This window comes from Syngnathus scovelli, unplaced genomic scaffold (genome assembly GCF_024217435.2).
Source record: "Syngnathus scovelli strain Florida unplaced genomic scaffold, RoL_Ssco_1.2 HiC_scaffold_53, whole genome shotgun sequence".
Classification (NCBI taxonomy): Eukaryota; Metazoa; Chordata; class Actinopteri; order Syngnathiformes; family Syngnathidae; genus Syngnathus; species Syngnathus scovelli.
The window spans coordinates 140,001-160,000 of NW_026061634.1; positions in this window are offsets into that span (position 1 = coordinate 140,001).

Below are 20,000 nucleotides of genomic sequence, written 5' to 3' on the forward strand. Positions count from 1 at the left end.
GAGTCAGACTCGGTTCGGCGCGGCCCGCTGCGGCCGGCTGGCGAGGTGAGATGTGGGCCATTGCCGCGCTCCCGACGAACCGTTCCGGGGGGCTGGTGACGTCGCGCGTTCGGCGCTGATGCTGCGACCGGGAGGGAAGCTGCGCCCCGTCCGAGTCAGACTCGGTCGTTGCGGCCCCCCCGAGCCCGCACGCCTCACGCGGAGGGGTCATACGCCCCGGCGGCCACGATAGACGCCTCCCGCTTCGCGGTGGTCGGGAAGGCGTGTGCGGATATGTGCGGAGGTTGGGACTCGGGCTTGGTCTTTGAGAAATCGGTTTCGCGGTCGACCGGCGCGGCCGGCGGACGCCCACGTGGCGTGCCGCAAGTCGGATCGCGCGCTCGGCCTCCGTGGATGGCCTCTGGGTGAGGTTGAGCCGGGGCGTCTCGGTTTCGCTGCCGTACGGTTCGCGCTAGGCCTGCGCGGGCGGCGCGGGGCGCGCGCTCGCGCGGCGGCCGTAGCGCTGGAGTGCGACCCGCAAGTGGGGAGGAACCGTCCACCCAACGCCGGCGGTAGCCGGGGCCGGTGGGGGCCCTACCAAGGCGGGTCATGGGCGCATGTCGGTCAGGTTATAAGAGTGTTTTTTTCGCTCCGGGCTAGAGCCGGGTGAGGTCGTCTCGAACCACGTGCCTGAAGGCCGCCTCGCGCCGGATTCGGCCCCGCTCATTCGTCGGAGTGACCGCCCGACGCGGGCATCGCTAGATTAGCCGTGGCCCCGATCCTTCCCCATCGACAGCCTTTCGCCCCCTTCGCTCCGGCCTCTGAGGCGGCCGGTACCCCTTTCTTGGATGAGACAGAACCCTTGACGGGCCGTTCGCAGATTTTTGCCCGGGCTTTGTTTACCGAGGCGGCCGGTACCTCCGTCTGCCTTGGATGGACCGCATCCGCAGATTTTCGTCCGGCCTTAGCTTAAGGAGACGGCCGTTGCCTCCGATCCTCCGGGCTAGAGCCGGGTGAGGTCGTCTCGAACCACGTGCCTGAAGGCCGCCTCGCGCCGGATTCGGCCCCGCTCATTCGTCGGAGTGACCGCCCGACGCGGGCATCGCTAGATTAGCCGTGGCCCCGATCCTTCCCCATCGACAGCCTTTCGCCCCCTTCGCTCCGGCCTCTGAGGCGGCCGGTACCCCTTTCTTGGATGAGACAGAACCCTTGACGGGCCGTTCGCAGATTTTTGCCCGGCCTGTGTTTAAGGAGGCGGCCGGTACCTCCCTCCTTGGATGACCAACAACCCTTGACCGGCCATTCGCAGATTTTTGCCCGGCCTGTGTTTAAGGAGGCGGCCGGTACCTCCCTCCTTGGATGACCTTCTACCCTTGACGGGCCATTCGCAGATTTTTGCCCGGCCTGTGTTTAAGGAGGCGGCCGGTACCTCCCTCCTTGGATGACCTTCTACCCTTGACGGGCCATTCGCAGATTTTTGCCCGGCCTGTGTTTAAGGAGGCGGCCGGTACCTCCCTCCTTGGATGACCTTCTACCCTTGACGGGCCATTCGCAGATTTTTGCCCGGCCTGTGTTTAAGGAGGCGGCCGGTACCTCCCTCCTTGGATGACCTTCTACCCTTGACGGGCCATTCGCAGATTTTTGCCCGGCCTGTGTTTAAGGAGGCGGCCGGTACCTCCCTCCTTGGATGACCCACTACCCTTGACGGGCCCATTCGCAGATTTTTGCCCGGCCTGTGTTTAGGGAGGCGACCGGTCCTCCGTAGCTTGATCGGATTTCCCTTCCGGCCTGTGTTTAAGGAGGCGGCCGGTCCTCCGTAGCTTGATCGGATTTCCCTTCCAGCCTGTGTTTAAGGAGGCGGCTGGTCCTCCCCGGTCGGTTGCCAAGCGACCGGGACCCGCAAGTGGGCAGGAACCGTCCACCCAACGCCGGCGAGCCGGGGCCGGTGGGGGCCCTACCAAGGCGGGTCTAACTTCAGGCGGTGCAAACGGGGGAGGGGGGTAAGGACGGCTGCCGGGAGCAGACAGCCGTCCCCGGGAGGGGGTAGTAGCTTCGCGGCGGCCGCCGGGAGCAGACGGCCGTCCGCGCATTCTGCCAATGCCTGTAGGACTTTGAATATTTCACAGCCGTGCTGTGGCACTTAGAAAGTTTTTCAGAGACGTGGCACTTAGAAAGTTTTTTCAGAGATGTGGCACTTAGAAAGTTTTTCAGAGATGTGGCACTTAGAAAGTTTTTGAGAGATGTGGCACTTAGAAATTTTTTGAGAGATGTGGCACTTTGAAAATTTTTGAGAAATGTGGCACTTAGAAAATTTTCTCTCTCTCTCTGGAAGTGCCGTGCCTTCTTCAGTTCTGCTATCCGAGCAGGGGACGCTTGCTGGCGGCCGTTACCAGCGCTCGGACCAGGCCCAATTGATTTGCATGGAAAACAATTGCGTCCCCCATGCTCGTTCTGACTATATTTTGCGAAAGGGGGGTAAAGTGATGAGTACACTAAGTGGGGGGACCAACCCATGTACTCTAGAAAAAGTACATGGGTTGACAAAAGACCAGTTCGTACTGCACCCCTGGTACCCAAACCCCTGGTACCTTTAGGCACTTAGAAAAATTTCGCCCAAATTTGGAGGTCGCTCCAGGGGAAGAGGCCGAATTTTCGCCTATTACGGCCGACCGCGGGAACCAGCCGAGGCGGACGCTTTTCGGCGCAAGAGCCGTTGGCACTTAGAAAATATTCGCTAAACTTCAAAGGACCTCCAGGGGAAGAGGCCGAATTGTCACTTTTTCTGGCCGACATCGGGAACCAGCCGAGTCGGACTCTTTACGGCGGAGCAGCCGTTGGCACTTAGAAAATATTCGCCAAACTCGGCCGGACTTCCAGGGGAAGAGGCCGAATTGTCACTTGTTCTGCCCGACATCGGGAACCAGCCGAGTCGGACACTTTAAGGCGGAGCAGCCGTTGGCACTTAGAAAATATTCGCCAAACTTGAACGGACCTCCAGGGGAAGAGGCCGAATTTTCACCTGTTCTGGCCGACATCGGGAACCAGCCGAGTCGGACTCTTTAAGGCGGAGCAGCCGTTGGCACTTAGAAAATATTCGTTAAACTTGAAAGGACCTCCAGGGGAAGAGGCCGAATTGTCACTTGTTCTGGCCGACATCGGGAACCAGCCGAGTCGGACGCTTTAAGGCGGAGCAGCCGTTGGCACTTAGAAAATATTCGTTAAACTTGAAAAGACCTCCAGGGGAAGAGGCCGAATTGTCACTTGTTCTGGCCGACATCGGGAACCAGCCGAGTCGGGCCCTTTAAGGCTGAGCAGCCGTTGGCACTTAGGAAATATTTGCCTTAACTCGGCCGGACTTCCAGGGGAAGAGGCCGGATTTTCACTTGTTCTGGCCGACATCGGGAACCAGCCGAGTCGGACGCTTTAAGGCGGAGCAGCCGTTGGCACTTAGAAAATATTCCCCAAACTTGAACGGACCTCCAGGGGAAGAGGCCGAATTTTCACTTGTTCTGGCCGACATCGGGAACCAGCCGAGTCGGACTCTTTACGGCGGAACAGCCGTTGGCACTTGGGAAATATTCGCCGAACTCGGCCGGACTTCCAGGGGAAGAGGCCAATTTTTCACTTGTTCTGGACGACATCGGGAACCAGCCGAGTCGGACCCTTTACGGCGGAACAGCCGTTGGCACTTAGGAAATATTTGCCTTAACTCGGCCGGACTTCCAGGGGAAGAGGCCGGATTTTCACTTGTTCTGGCCGACATCGGGAACCAGCCCAGTCGGACTCTTTACGGCGGAGCAGCCGTTGGCACTTAGGAACTATTCGCCGAACTCGGCCGGACTTCCAGGGGAAGAGGCCGATTTTTCACTTGTTCTGGCCGACATCGGGAACCAGCCGAGTCGGACCCTTTACGGCGGAACAGCCGTTGGCACTTAGGAAATATTTGCCTTAACTCGGCCGGACTTCCAGGGGAAGAGGCCGGATTTTCACTTGTTCTGGCCGACATCGGGAACCAGCCGAGTCGGACCCTTTACGGCGGAACAGCCGTTGGCACTTGGGAAATATTTGCCTTAACTCGGCCGGACTTCCAGGGGAAGAGGCCGGATTTTCACTTGTTCTGGCCGACATCGGGAACCAGCCGAGTCGGACACTTTACGGCTGAGCAGCCGTTGGCACTTAGGAAATATTTGCCTTAACTCGGCCGGACTTCCAGGGGAAGAGGCCGGATTTTCACTTGTTCTGGCCGACATCGGGAACCAGCCGAGTCGGACACTTTAAGGCTGAGCAGCCGTTGGCACTTAGGAAATATTTGCCTTAACTCGGCCGGACTTCCAGGGGAAGAGGCCGGATTTTCACTTGTTCTGGCCGACATCGGGAACCAGCCGAGTCGGGACCTTTAAGGCTGAGCAGCCGTTGGCACTTAGGAAATATTTGCCTTAACTCGGCCGGACTTCCAGGGGAAGAGGCCGGATTTTCACTTGTTCTGGCCGACATCGGGAACCAGCCGAGTCGGACTCTTTACGGCGGAACAGCCGTTGGCACTTAGGAAATATTTGCCTTAACTCGGCCGGACTTCCAGGGGAAGAGGCCGATTTTTCACTTGTTCTGGCCGACCGGGGGAACCAGCCGAGTCGGACTCTTTACGGCGGAACAGCCGTTGGCACTTAGGAAATATTCGCCGAACTCGGCCGGACTTCCAGGGGAAGAGGCCGATTTTTCACTTGTTCTGGCCGACATCGGGAACCAGCCGAGTCGGACCCTTTACGGCGGAACAGCCGTTGGCACTTTGGAAATATTTGCCTTAACTCGGCCGGACTTCCAGGGGAAGAGGCCGGATTTTCACTTGTTCTGGCCGACCGGGGGAACCGGCCGAGGCGGACACTTTACGGCGGAGCAGCCGTTGGCACTTAGGAAATATTTGCCTTAACTCGGCCGGACTTCCAGGGGAAGAGGCCGGATTTTCACTTGTTCTGGCCGACATCGGGAACCAGCCGAGTCGGACACTTTAAGGCTGAGCAGCCGTTGGCACTTAGGAAATATTTGCCTTAACTCGGCCGGACTTCCAGGGGAAGAGGCCGGATTTTCACTTGTTCTGGCCGACATCGGGAACCAGCCGAGTCGGACACTTTAAGGCTGAGCAGCCGTTGGCACTTAGGAAATATTTGCCTTAACTCGGCCGGACTTCCAGGGGAAGAGGCCGGATTTTCACTTGTTCTGGCCGACATCGGGAACCAGCCGAGTCGGACCCTTTACGGCGGAACAGCCGTTGGCACTTAGGAAATATTTGCCTTAACTCGGCCGGACTTCCAGGGGAAGAGGCCGATTTTTCACTTGTTCTGGCCGACCGGGGGAACCAGCCGAGTCGGACTCTTTACGGCGGAACAGCCGTTGGCACTTAGGAAATATTCGCCGAACTCGGCCGGACTTCCAGGGGAAGAGGCCGATTTTTCACTTGTTCTGGCCGACATCGGGAACCAGCCGAGTCGGACCCTTTACGGCGGAACAGCCGTTGGCACTTAGGAAATATTTGCCTTAACTCGGCCGGACTTCCAGGGGAAGAGGCCGGATTTTCACTTGTTCTGGCCGACCGGGGGAACCGGCCGAGGCGGACACTTTACGGCGGAGCAGCCGTTGGCACTTAGGAAATATTTGCCTTAACTCGGCCGGACTTCCAGGGGAAGAGGCCGGATTTTCACTTGTTCTGGCCGACATCGGGAACCAGCCGAGTCGGACACTTTAAGGCTGAGCAGCCGTTGGCACTTAGGAAATATTTGCCTTAACTCGGCCGGACTTCCAGGGGAAGAGGCCGGATTTTCACTTGTTCTGGCCGACATCGGGAACCAGCCGAGTCGGACACTTTAAGGCTGAGCAGCCGTTGGCACTTAGGAAATATTTGCCTTAACTCGGCCGGACTTCCAGGGGAAGAGGCCGGATTTTCACTTGTTCTGGCCGACATCGGGAACCAGCCGAGTCGGACTCTTTACGGCGGAACAGCCGTTGGCACTTAGGAAATATTTGCCTTAACTCGGCCGGACTTCCAGGGGAAGAGGCCGATTTTTCACTTGTTCTGGCCGACCGGGGGAACCAGCCGAGTCGGACTCTTTACGGCGGAACAGCCGTTGGCACTTAGGAAATATTCGCCGAACTCGGCCGGACTTCCAGGGGAAGAGGCCGATTTTTCACTTGTTCTGGCCGACATCGGGAACCAGCCGAGTCGGACCCTTTACGGCGGAACAGCCGTTGGCACTTAGGAAATATTTGCCTTAACTCGGCCGGACTTCCAGGGGAAGAGGCCGGATTTTCACTTGTTCTGGCCGACCGGGGGAACCGGCCGAGGCGGACACTTTACGGCGGAGCAGCCGTTGGCACTTAGGAAATATTTGCCTTAACTCGGCCGGACTTCCAGGGGAAGAGGCCGGATTTTCACTTGTTCTGGCCGACATCGGGAACCAGCCGAGTCGGACACTTTAAGGCTGAGCAGCCGTTGGCACTTAGGAAATATTTGCCTTAACTCGGCCGGACTTCCAGGGGAAGAGGCCGGATTTTCACTTGTTCTGGCCGACATCGGGAACCAGCCGAGTCGGACACTTTAAGGCTGAGCAGCCGTTGGCACTTAGGAAATATTTGCCTTAACTCGGCCGGACTTCCAGGGGAAGAGGCCGGATTTTCACTTGTTCTGGCCGACATCGGGAACCAGCCGAGTCGGACTCTTTACGGCGGAACAGCCGTTGGCACTTAGGAAATATTTGCCTTAACTCGGCCGGACTTCCAGGGGAAGAGGCCGATTTTTCACTTGTTCTGGCCGACCGGGGGAACCAGCCGAGTCGGACTCTTTACGGCGGAACAGCCGTTGGCACTTAGGAAATATTCGCCGAACTCGGCCGGACTTCCAGGGGAAGAGGCCGATTTTTCACTTGTTCTGGCCGACATCGGGAACCAGCCGAGTCGGACCCTTTACGGCGGAACAGCCGTTGGCACTTAGGAAATATTTGCCTTAACTCGGCCGGACTTCCAGGGGAAGAGGCCGGATTTTCACTTGTTCTGGCCGACCGGGGGAACCGGCCGAGGCGGACACTTTACGGCGGAGCAGCCGTTGGCACTTAGGAAATATTTGCCTTAACTCGGCCGGACTTCCAGGGGAAGAGGCCGGATTTTCACTTGTTCTGGCCGACATCGGGAACCAGCCGAGTCGGACACTTTAAGGCTGAGCAGCCGTTGGCACTTAGGAAATATTTGCCTTAACTCGGCCGGACTTCCAGGGGAAGAGGCCGGATTTTCACTTGTTCTGGCCGACATCGGGAACCAGCCGAGTCGGACACTTTAAGGCTGAGCAGCCGTTGGCACTTAGGAAATATTTGCCTTAACTCGGCCGGACTTCCAGGGGAAGAGGCCGGATTTTCACTTGTTCTGGCCGACATCGGGAACCAGCCGAGTCGGACTCTTTACGGCGGAACAGCCGTTGGCACTTAGGAAATATTCGCCGAACTCGGCCGGACTTCCAGGGGAAGAGGCCGATTTTTCACTTGTTCTGGCCGACATCGGGAACCAGCCGAGTCGGACCCTTTACGGCGGAACAGCCGTTGGCACTTAGGAAATATTTGCCTTAACTCGGCCGGACTTCCAGGGGAAGAGGCCGGATTTTCACTTGTTCTGGCCGACCGGGGGAACCGGCCGAGGCGGACACTTTACGGCGGAGCAGCCGTTGGCACTTAGGAAATATTCGCCAAAATGTTCCGGACCTCCAGGGGAAGAGGCCGAATTTTCGCTCGTTCTGGCCGACCGGAGGAACCAGCCGAGGCGGACACTTTACGGCGGTTGAGCCGTTGGCACTTAGGAAATATTCGCCAAAATGTTCCGGACCTCCAGGGGAAGAGGCCGAATTTTCACTTGTTCTGGCCGACCGGGGGAACCGGCCGAGGCGGACACTTTACGGCGGAGCAGCCGTTGGCACTTAGGAAATATTCGCCAAAATGTTCCGGACCTCCAGGGGAAGTGGCCGAATTTTCACTCGTTCTGGCCGACCGGAGGAACCAGCCGAGGCGGACACTTTACGGCGGTTGAGCCGTTGGCACTTAGGAAATATTCGCCAAAATGTTCCGGACCTCCAGGGGAAGAGGCCGAATTTTCACTTGTTCTGGCCGACCGGGGGAACCAGCCGAGGCGGACACTTTACGGCGGAGCACCCGTTAGCACTTAGAAAATATTCGCCAAAATGTTCCGGACCTCCAGGGAAAGAGGCCGAATTTTCGCTCGTTCGGGCCGACCGGGAGAACCGGCCGAGGCGGACACTTTACGGCGGTTGAGCCGTTGGCACTTAGAAATTATTCAGACTTCCATCAAACACACATCGGCCTTTTGCCGTCACTGCCCGGGATGGGCACCGTGGTAGCTCGGACAGTTCGTGTGACAGCTTCCGCTGGCACTTAGACAATTTTTAAAATGAAAATAAACAGTTCTGCACATACGTGCCGACTATATTTTGCGAAAGGGGGGTAAAGTGATGAGTACACTAAGTGGGGGGACCAAGTACATAAAGCCCACCCCTGGTACCTCAGAGAGGCCGAATTGACACATTTTGTGTCCGACCGCGGGAACCAGCCGAGGCGGACGCTTTTCGGCGCAAGAGCCGTTGGCACTTAGAAAATATTAGTTAATCTTGAACGGACCTCCAGGGGAAGAGGCCGAATTTTCACTTGTTCTGGCCGACATCGGGAACCAGCCGAGGCGGACGCTTTTCGGCGCAAGAGCCGTTGGCACTTAGAAGATATTCGTTAATCTTGAACGGACCTCCAGGGGAAGAGGCCGAATGTTCACTTGTTCTGGCCGACATCGGGAACCAGCCGAGTCGGACGCTTTACGGCGGAGCAGCCGTTGGCACTTAGAAAATATTCGTTAATCTTGAACGGACCTCCAGGGGAAGAGGCCGAATTTTCACTTGTTCTGGCCGACATCGGGAACCAGCCGAGTCGGACGCTTTACGGCGGAGCAGCCGTTGGCACTTTGAAAATATTCGTTAAACTTCAACTGACCTCCAGGGGAAGAGGCCGAGTTTCCACTTGTTCTGGCCGACATCGGCAACCAGCCGAGTCGGACACCTTACGGCGGAAGAGCCGATGGCACTTAGAAAATATTCGTTAAACTTGAACGGACCTCCAGGGGAAGAGGCCGAATTTTCGCTTGTTCAGGCCGACCGGAGGAACCGGCCGAGTCGGACACCTTACGGCGGAAGAGCCGATGGCACTTAGAAAATATTCGTTAAACTTGACAGGACCTCCAGGGGAAGAGGCCGAATTTTCGCTCGTTCAGGCCGACCGGAGGAACCGGCCGAGACGGACACCTTACGGCGGAAGAGCCGATGGCACTTAGAAAATATTCGTTAAACTTGACAGGACCTCCAGGGGAAGAGGCCGAATTTTCGCTCGTTCAGGCCGACCGGAGGAACCGGCCGAGTCGGACACATTACGGCGGAAGAGCCGATGGCACTTAGAAAATATTCGCAGAAGTTGGCCGGACTTCCAGAGCGAGAGGCCGAATTGTCACATTATTTGGCCGACTAGGGGAACCGGCCGAGTCGGACACCTTACGGCGGAAGAGCCGATGGCACTTAGAAAATATTCGTTAAACTTGACAGGACCTCCAGGGGAAGAGGCCGAATTTTCGCTTGTTCAGGCCGACCGGAGGAACCGGCCGAGTCGGACACCTTACGGCGGAAGAGCCGATGGCACTTAGAAAATATTCGTTAAACTTGACAGGACCTCCAGGGGAAGAGGCCGAATTTTCGCTCGTTCGGGCCGACCGGAGGAACCGGCCGGGTCGGACACCTTACGGCGGAAGAGCCGTTCGCACTTAGAAAATATTCGTTAAACTTGACAGGACCTCCAGGGGAAGAGGCCGAATTTTCGCTTGTTCAGGCCGACCGGAGGAACCGGCCGAGTCGGACACCTTACGGCGGAAGAGCCGATGGCACTTAGAAAATATTCGTTAAACTTGACAGGACCTCCAGGGGAAGAGGCCGAATTTTCGCTTGTTCAGGCCGACCGGAGGAACCGGCCGAGTCGGACACCTTACGGCGGAAGAGCCGATGGCACTTAGAAAATATTCGTTAAACTTGACAGGACCTCCAGGGGAAGAGGCCGAATTTTCGCTCGTTCAGGCCGACCGGAGGAACCGGCCGAGTCGGACACCTTACGGCGGAAGAGCCGATGGCACTTTGAAAATATTCGCCAAAATGTTCCGGACCTCCAGGGGAAGAGGCCGAATTTTCGCTCGTTCGGGCCGACCGGAGGAACCAGCCGGGTCGGACACGTTACGGCGCAACAGCCGTTGGCACTTTGAAAATATTCGCCAAAGTCGTCCGGACCTCCAGGGGAAGAGGCCGAATTTTCGCTCGTTCGGGCCGACCGGAGGAACCAGCCGGGTCGGACACTTTACGGCGGAGCAGCCGTTGGCACTTTGAAAATATTCGCCAAAATGTTCCGGACCTCCAGGGGAAGAGGCCGAATTTTCGCTCGTTCGGGCCGACCGGAGGAACCGGCCGGGTCGGACACGTTACGGCGCAACAGCCGTTGGCACTTTGAAAATATTCGCCAAAATGTTCCGGACCTCCAGGGGAAGAGGCCGAATTTTCGCTCGTTCGGGCCGACCGGGAGAACCAGCCGAGGCGGACACTTTACGGCGGTTGAGCCGTTGGCACTTAGAAATTATTCAGACTTCCATCAAACACACATCGGCCTTTTGCCGTCACTGCCCGGGATGGGCACCGTGGTAGCTCGGACAGTTCGTGTGACAGCTTCCGCTGGCACTTAGAAAATTTTTAAAATGAAAATAAACAGTTCTGCACATACGTGCCGACTATATTTTGCGAAAGGGGGGTAAAGTGATGAGTACACTAAGTGGGGGGACCAAGTACATAAAGCCTACCCCTGGTACCTCAGAGAGGCCGAATTTTCGAATTCTGAGGCCGAGCTGGGGAACCAGACGAGGCGGACACTTTTCCGAGCGAGAGCCGATGGCACTTAGAAAATTTTCGGCTAAGTCGGCAGGACTTCCAGAGCGAGAGGCCGAATATTCGTCATCTGTGGCCGACCGGGGAACCAGCGGAGGCGGATAGGCGGTCACGGAGGTCCCGCCGGCTGGTCCGCGGGCCATTTTGGGTCCCGTAATTTAGCGGTCGCGGTCCGGAATCCACGCCGACCGGGGAACCAGCGGAGGCGGATAGGCGGTCACGGAGGTCCCGCCGGCTGGTCCGCGGGCCATTTTGGGTCCCGTAATTTAGCGGTCGCGGTCCGGAATCCACGCCGACCGGGGAACCAGCGGAGGCGGATAGGCGGTCACGGAGGTCCCGCCGGCTGGTCCGCGGGCCAATTTGGGTCCCGTAATTTAGCGGTCGCGGTCCGGAATCCACGCCGACCGGGGAACCAGCGGAGGCGGATAGGCGGTCACGGAGGTCCCGCCGGCTGGTCCGCGGGCCATTTTGGGTCCCGTAATTTAGCGGTCGCGGTCCGGAATCCACGCCGACCGGGGAACCAGCGGAGGCGGATAGGCGGTCACGGAGGTCCCGCCGGCTGGTCCGCGGGCCATTTTGGGTCCCGTAATTTAGCGGTCGCGGTCCGGAATCCACGCCGACCGGGGAACCAGCGGAGGCGGATAGGCGGTCACGGAGGTCCCGCCGGCTGGTCCGCGGGCCATTTTGGGTCCCGTAATTTAGCGGTCGCGGTCCGGAATCCACGCCGACCGGGGAACCAGCGGAGGCGGATAGGCGGTCACGGAGGTCCCGCCGGCTGGTCCGCGGGCCAATTTGGGTCCCGTAATTTAGCGGTCGCGGTCCGGAATCCACGCCGACCGGGGAACCAGCGGAGGCGGATAGGCGGTCACGGAGGTCCCGCCGGCTGGTCCGCGGGCCATTTTGGGTCCCGTAATTTAGCGGTCGCGGTCCGGAATCCACGCCGACCGGGGAACCAGCGGAGGCGGATAGGCGGTCACGGAGGTCCCGCCGGCTGGTCCGCGGGCCATTTTGGGTCCCGTAATTTAGCGGTCGCGGTCCGGAATCCACGCCGACCGGGGAACCAGCGGAGGCGGATAGGCGGTCACGGAGGTCCCGCCGGCTGGTCCGCGGGCCAATTTGGGTCCCGTAATTTAGCGGTCGCGGTCCGGAATCCACGCCGACCGGGGAACCAGCGGAGGCGGATAGGCGGTCACGGAGGTCCCGCCGGCTGGTCCGCGGGCCATTTTGGGTCCCGTAATTTAGCGGTCGCGGTCCGGAATCCACGCCGACCGGGGAACCAGCGGAGGCGGATAGGCGGTCACGGAGGTCCCGCCGGCTGGTCCGCGGGCCAATTTGGGTCCCGTAATTTAGCGGTCGCGGTCCGGAATCCACGCCGACCGGGGAACCAGCGCAGGCGGATAGGCGGTCACGGAGGTCCCGCCGGCTGGTCCGCGGGCCAATTGGGGTCCCGTAAGTTAGCGGTCGCGGCCCGGAATTCGCGCCGGCCCGCAGCCACCGCCAGGCGGATAGGCGGTCACGGAGGTCCCGCCGGCCGGTCCGCGGGGGGAAGTGCGCCCTCTGGCGGACACGCCGTTGTAAATGAATGGGGTTTGGCACTTAGTGCATTTTTCGCCGAAGCCGACGAGCGCTCCGGGCGAGGAGGCCGGATTCTCGCCATCCGTGGCCGGCCGGGGAACCGGCCAAGGCGGATAGGCGGTCACGGGGGTCCCGCCGGCTGGTCCGCGGGCCAATTGGGGTCCCGTAAGTTAGCGGTCGCGGCCCGGAATCCGCGCCGGCCAGCAGCCACCGGGAGGCGGGTAGGCTGTCACGGAGGTCCCGCCGGCTGGTCCGCGGGCCATTTAGGGTCCCGTAGGTGAGCGGTCGCGGCCCGGAATCCAGGCCGGCCAGGAGGCACCGCCAGGCGGATAGGCGGTCACGGAGGTCCCGCCAGCTGGTCCGCGGGCCATTTATGGTCCCGTAAGTTAGCGGTTGCGGCCCGGAATCCACGCCGGCCAGGAGGCACCGGCAGGCGGATGGGCTTTCACGGAGGTCCCGCCAGCCGGTCCGCGGGCCAATTAGGGTCCCGTAAGTTAGCGGTCGCGGCCCGGAATCCGCGCCGGCCAGCAGCCACCGCCAGGCGGGTAGGCTGTCACGGAGGTCCCGCCAGCTGGTCCGCGGGCCATTTAGGGTCCCGTAAGTTAGCGGTCGCGGCCCGGAATGCACGCCGGCCAGCAGCCACCGGCAGGCGGATAGGCGGTCACGGAGGTCCCGCCGGCCGGTCCGCTGGCCAATTACCTCCAGCCGAGCGGATATGAACTTTATTAGCACCTTCTACGAGATGGCGGAGCCTTATTCGACAACCAGCACCTCGGCTTAGCATTTTCCACGGCCCGCTGATCTTCCAGAAGACGTCCAGCCGGTTTCCTCCTCACATTTTAAGCCGGCCGAGGCTTCCGGCACCCCGGCTAAGCTTTCTCCACGGCCCGCTGAGCTTCCGAGGGACCTCCAGCCGGTTCTCCCGGTGCCTCGCGCCTCGCTTTGTGAGCCGGCCGAGGCTTCCAGCACCCCGGCTAAGCTTTCTCCACGGCCCGCTGAGCTTCCAGGGGACCTGCAGCCGGTTCTCCCGGTGCCTCGCGCCTCGCTTTGTGAGCCGGCCGAGGCTTCCAGCACCCCGGCTAAGCTTTCTCCACGGCCCGCTGAGCTTCCGAGGGACCTCCAGCCGGTTCTCCCGGTGCCTCGCGCCTCGCTTTGCGAGCCGGCCGAGGCTTCCAGCACCTCGGCTGAGCGTTTTCGGCGGCCCGTTGCTCTCCCGGAGGTCGCAACGGGGAGTTACCTCCCTCTCGCGGACACGGCGAGTAAATACACCGCCTCTCGCACTTGGCGCACACTCACTCGCATTGCTACGCCTCCCGTGGCACTTTAAGCGGCCGAACGGCGGGAGTAACTACGACTCTCTTAAGGTAGGCTCACTTGACTATTTATTCATGTATTTATTTATTTTTGACGGTTCGCGGAGGCGATGACGCTCCGCGCGGGTAAACGGCGGGAGTAACTGTGACTCTCTTAAGGTAGGCTCACTTGACATTTATTCATTCATGTATTTATTTATTTTTGACGGTTCGCGGAGGCGATGACGCTCCGCGCGGGTAAACGGCGGGAGTAACTGTGACTCTCTTAAGGTAGGCTCACTTGACATTTATTTTGGCGGTTCGCGGAGGCGCCGGGAGGCCGTGCGCGCGCGCAGAGCGGCCGAATAACGCTCCGCCGGCCCCGGGTGATTACCGAGAGGCTCCCCGGCCTCGCGGAGCTCCGACGCTCCTCCGCGGGACCTCCGGCGGCCGGCGCGCTCGCGCACCACCCCCCGGCACCGCCGGGAGGCCGTGCGCGCGCGCGCAGAGCGGCCGAATAACGCTCCGCCGGCCCCGGGTGATTACCGAGAGGCTCCCCGGCCTCGCGGAGCTCCGACGCTCCTCCGCGGGACCTCCGGCGGCCGGCGCGCTCGCGCACCACCCCCCGGCACCGCCGGGAGGCCGTGCGCGCGCGCGCAGAGCGGCCGAATAACGCTCCGCCGGCCCCGGGTGATTACCGAGAGGCTCCCCGGCCTCGCGGAGCTCCGACGCTCCTCCGCGGGACCTCCGGCGGCCGGCGCGCTCGCGCACCACCCCCCGGCACCGCCGGGAGGCCGTGCTCGCGCGCCAAGTGGCCGAAAATAGCTCCAAGCCCAGCGGATCGGCTGCTTGGAAGCACCGCGCCGTCCGGCTCCACCTGGTACCTCGCACGGCTCTCATCTCCCCCCCGCACGGACTTCCGAGCGCTCGGGGAGACGCTCGGAAGCTGCCGGTGCCGCCGCGGCGGGGAATTGCCTCCCTCTGGCGGACGCGGCGAGTAAAAACACCACCTCTCGCACTTTGCGCACACTTACTTGCGTGGGTCCGCTTCCGATGACACTTTGAGCGGCCAAACGGCGGGAGTAACTACGACTCTCTTAAGGTAGGCTCACTTGACATTTATTCATGTATTTATTTATTTTTGACGGTTCGCGGAGGCGATGACGCTCCGCGCGGGTAAACGGCGGGAGTAGCTGTGACTCTCTTAAGGTAGCCTGACTCGACGTCTTTTTCAACGGTGGCTGGAGGACCCAGGCGGTTCTCGGGGGTGCGTCGCTCCTCACTTTTGACGCCCGAGGAGGCTCCCGGCACCTCGGCTACGCGTTTTCGGCGGCCCGCTGAGCTTCCAGAAGACCTCCAGCCGGTTCTCCCGATGCTTTCCTCCTCACGTTTTAAGCCGGCCGAGGCTTCCGGCACCCCGGCTAAGCTTTTTCCCACGGCCCGCTGAGCTTCCAGGGGACCTCCGGCCGGTTCTCCGCGCGCTTTCCTCCTCACTTTTAAGCCGGCCGAGGCTCCAGGCACCCCGGCCAAGCGTTTCCCACGGCCCGCTGAGCTTCCAGGGGACCTCCGGCCGGTTCTCCGCGCGCTTTCCTCCTCACTTGTAAGCCGGCCGAGGCTCCAGGCACCTCGGCTAAGCGTTTTGAACGGCCCGCTGAGCTTCCAGAAGACCTCCAGCCGGTTCTCCCGGTGCTTTCCTCCTCACGTTTTAAGCCGGCCGAGGCTTCCGGCACCCCGGCTGAGCTTTTTCCCACGTCCCGCTGAGTTTCCAGGGGACCTCCGGCCGGTTCTCCGCGCGCTTTCCTCCTCACTTTTAAGCCGGCCGAGGCTCCCGGCACCCCGGCCAAGCGTTTCCCACGGCCCGCTGAGCTTCCAGGGGACCTCCGGCCGGTTCTCCGCGCGCCCCCCTCCTAACTCGACGCCCGAGGAGGCTCCCGGCACCCCGGCTAAGCGATTTGAACGGCCCGCTGATCTCCCGGAGGTCGCAACGGGGAATTGCCTCCCTCTCGCGGACACGGCGCGTAAATGCACCGCCTCTCGCACTTGGCGCACACTCACTGGCATCGCTACGCCTCCCGTGGCACTTTAAGCGACCGGGACCACCGCGAGCGCGGGCGATGACTAAGAGGCTCCCCGGCCGGCCTCGCGGAGCTCCGACGCTCCCCCGCCGGACTTCCGGCGGCCGGCCGGAGCCTCGGCACGGCTGCCGCACTCCCTAATAACACCCCGCGGACCCCCGCGAGCCGAACGCTCGCTGCCGCGGGCGACCCGTGCCAAGGCGGACGCGTGACGGCGCGGGAGCCCTCGGCACTATATCACGGTCACGTATGTAGTCAAATCGTGTAAAATCACCGTTAGTTTATTCATAATATAGGTAATAATTAAATAAATATTAACATCGCGTATATCATTAATAAACACATGTATGTATTTATTTAATAATTAAATAAATATTAACATCGCGTATAATCATGCGCAATACTTCGTGGCCGACCGGGGAACCGGCGAAGGCGGACGCATCGCGGCGCGAGAGCCGTTGGCACTTTGGAAAAATAAATAAATAAATAAATAAATAAATAAATAAATAATAATTCGCCGACCGGGCTCCGGGGGGAGAGGCCGATTTTTGGCCGTTCGTGGCCGACCGGGGAACCGGCGAAGGCGGACGCATCGCGGCGCGAGAGCCGTTGGCACTTTGGAAAAATAAATAAATAAATAAATAAATAAATAATTCGCCGACCGGGCTCCGGGGCAAGAGGCCGAATTTTCGCTCGTTCGGGCCGACCGGGGAACCGGCGAAGGCGGACGCAGCGCGGCGCGAGAGCCGTTGGCACTTTGAAAAAAAAAAAAAAAAAAAAAATTCGCCCACCGGGCTCCGGGGGAAGAGGCCGGCTTTTCGCCGTTCGCGGCCGACCGGGGAACCGGCGAAGGCGGACGCGCTCTCTAACGAGCCCCGCCGGCCGGAGGAAGTGCGCCCTCTGGCGGACACGCCGTTGTAAATGAATGGGGTTTGGCACTTGGTGCATTTTTCGCCCAAGTCGAAGCGCGCTCCGGGCGAGGAGGCCGGATTCTCGCCACCCGTGGCCGGCCGGGGAACCGGCCAAGGCGGACGCGCTCTCTAACGAGCCCCGCCGGCCGGAGGAAGTGCGCCCTCTGGCGGACACGCCGTTGTAAATGAATGGGGTTTGGCACTTGGTGCATTTTTCGCCCAAGTCGAAGCGCGCTCCGGGCGAGGAGGCCGGATTCTCGCCACCCGTGGCCGGCCGGGGAACCGGCCAAGGCGGACGCGCTCTCTAACGAGCCCCGCCGGCCGGAGGAAGTGCGCCCTCTGGCGGACACGCCGTTGTAAATGAATGGGGTTTGGCACTTGGTGCATTTTTCGCCCAAGTCGAAGCGCGCTCCGGGCGAGGAGGCCGGATTCTCGCCACCCGTGGCCGGCCGGGGAACCGGCCAAGGCGGACGCGCTCTCTAACGAGCCCCGCCGGCCGGAGGAAGTGCGCCCTCTGGCGGACACGCCGTTGTAAATGAATGGGGTTTGGCACTTGGTGCATTTTTCGCCCAAGTCGAAGCGCGCTCCGGGCGAGGAGGCCGGATTCTCGCCACCCGTGGCCGGCCGGGGAACCGGCGAAGGCGGATAGGCTTTCACGGAGGATCCGCCGGCTGGTCCGCGGGCCGATTAGGGTCCCGCGAGTGAGCGGTGGCGGTCCGGAATCCAGGCCGGCCAGGAGGCACCGCCAGGCGGATAGGCTTTCACGGAGGAGCCGCCGGCTGGTCCGCGGGCCGTTTAGGGTCCCGTAAGTTAGCGGTCGCGGTCCGGAATCCAGGCCGTCCAGGAGGCACCGCCAGGCGGATAGGCTTTCACGGAGGACCCGCCGGCTGGTCCGCGGGCCGTTTAGGCTCCCGTAAGTTAGCGGTCGCGGTCCGGAATACAGGCCGTCCAGGAGGCACTGCCAGGCGGATACACTCTCTAACGAGCCCCGCCGGCTGGTCCGCCGGGGGAAGTGCGCCCTCTGGCGGACACGCCGTTGTAAATGAATGGGGTTTGGCACTTAGTGCATTTTTCGACCAGCGGCAACGCAGGCTGACGGGCGGCCGCTTCCACGGGCCGGCACTACTCTACGGAGGCGCTAGCCGCCTCCGGTGGGGGCCGTGTGATCTCGCTGGATGCCCGAGGACCTTCCGCCAGGCCCGGCCGCAGCTTTTGCGCGCGCCCGGTCCTATTATCTGGTGGAAGCTGGAGGCCGGGGCTCGGCAGCTCGCTGCCCGGGGACCTTCCGCGAGGCCCGGCCGCAGCTTTTACGCACGGCCGCTGCTATTCTCCGGCTCCGGCTTCGTCCCGGAGGGTGCTTGGGGAACGGCGGCGCACACCGCGAACGGCCGGTGGCGGTCGGCCGGTGGCGGTCGGCTGGTGGCGGTCGGCTGGTGGCGGTCGGGGATGGCGCTTGGGGATGGTGGCTGTCGCCTTGTGGCGGTCGGCTGGTGGCGGTCGGGGGTGGCGCTTGGGGATGGTGGCTGTCGCCTTGTGGCGGTCGGCTGGTGGCGGTCGGCTGGTGGCGGTCGGCTGGTGGCGGTCGGGTGGTGGCGGTCGGGGATGGCGCTTGGGGATGGTGGCTGTCGCCTTGTGGCGGTCGGCTGGTGGCGGTCGGCTGGTGGCGGTCGGGGGTGGCGCTTGGGGATGGTGGCTGTCGCCTTGTGGCGGTCGGCTGGTGGCGGTCGGCTGGTGGCGGTCGGGGGTGGCGCTTGGGGATGGTGGCTGTCGCCTTGTGGCGGTCGGCTGGTGGCGGTCGGGGATGGCGCTTGGGGATGGTGGCTGTCGCCTTGTGGCGGTCGGCTGGTGGCGGTCGGGGGTGGCGCTTGGGGATGGTGGCTGTCGCCTTGTGGCGGTCGGCTGGTGGCGGTCGGCTGGTGGCGGTCGGCTGGTGGCGGTCGGGGATGGCGCTTGGGGATGGTGGCTGTCGCCTTGTGGCGGTCGGCTGGTGGCGGTCGGGGATGGCGCTTGGGGATGGTGGCTGTCGCCTTGTGGCGGTCGGCTGGTGGCGGTCGGCTGGTGGCGGTCGGGGATGGCGCTTGGGGATGGTGGCTGTCGCCTTGTGGCGGTCGGCTGGTGGCGGTCGCCTTGGGGCGGTCGGGGGGCGGCGGTCGGGGGTGGCGCTTGGGGATGGTGGCTGTCGCCTTGTGGCGGTCGGCTGGTGGCGGTCGCCTTGTGGCGGTCGGGGGGTGGCGGTCGGGGATGGCGCTTGGGGATGGTGGCTGTCGCCTTGTGGCGGTCGGCTGGTGGCGGTCGGGGGGTGGCGGTCGGGGGTGGCGCTTGGGGATGGTGGCTGTCGCCTTGTGGCGGTCGCCTTGTGGCGGTCGGCTGGTGGCGGTCGGGGGGTGGCGGTCGGGGGTGGCGCTTGGGGATGGTGGCTGTCGCCTTGTGGCGGTCGGCTGGTGGCGGTCGGCTGGTGGCGCTTGGGGATGGTGGCTGTCGCCTTGTGGCGGTCGGCTGGTGGCGGTCGCCTTGTGGCGGTCGGGGATGGCGCTTGGGGATGGTGGCTGTCGCCTTGTGGCGGTCGGCTGGTGGCGGTCGGCTGGTGGCGGTCGGGTGGTGGCGGTCGGGGATGGCGCTTGGGGATGGTGGCTGTCGCCTTGTGGCGGTCGGCTGGTGGCGGTCGGCTGGTGGCGGTCGGGGGTGGCGCTTGGGGATGGTGGCTGTCGCCTTGTGGCGGTCGGCTGGTGGCGGTCGGCTGGTGGCGGTCGGGGGGTGGCGGTCGGGGATGGCGCTTGGGGATGGTGGCTGTCGCCTTGTGGCGGTCGGCTGGTGGCGGTCGGGGGTGGCGCTTGGGGATGGTGGCTGTCGCCTTGTGGCGGTCGGCTGGTGGCGGTCGGGGATGGCGCTTGGGGATGGTGGCTGTCGCCTTGTGGCGGTCGGCTGGTGGCGGTCGGGGGTGGCGCTTGGGGATGGTGGCTGTCGCCTTGTGGCGGTCGGCTGGTGGCGGTCGGGGATGGCGCTTGGGGATGGTGGCTGTCGCCTTGTGGCGGTCGGCTGGTGGCGGTCGGGGGGTGGCGGTCGGGGATGGTGGCTGTCGCCTTGTGGCGGTCGGCGGTGGTGGTTTGGGACCGGCGTCCGGCGCAAAGTGCGTGTTGCGCGGGCCGGAGAAAATTTAGGCCAG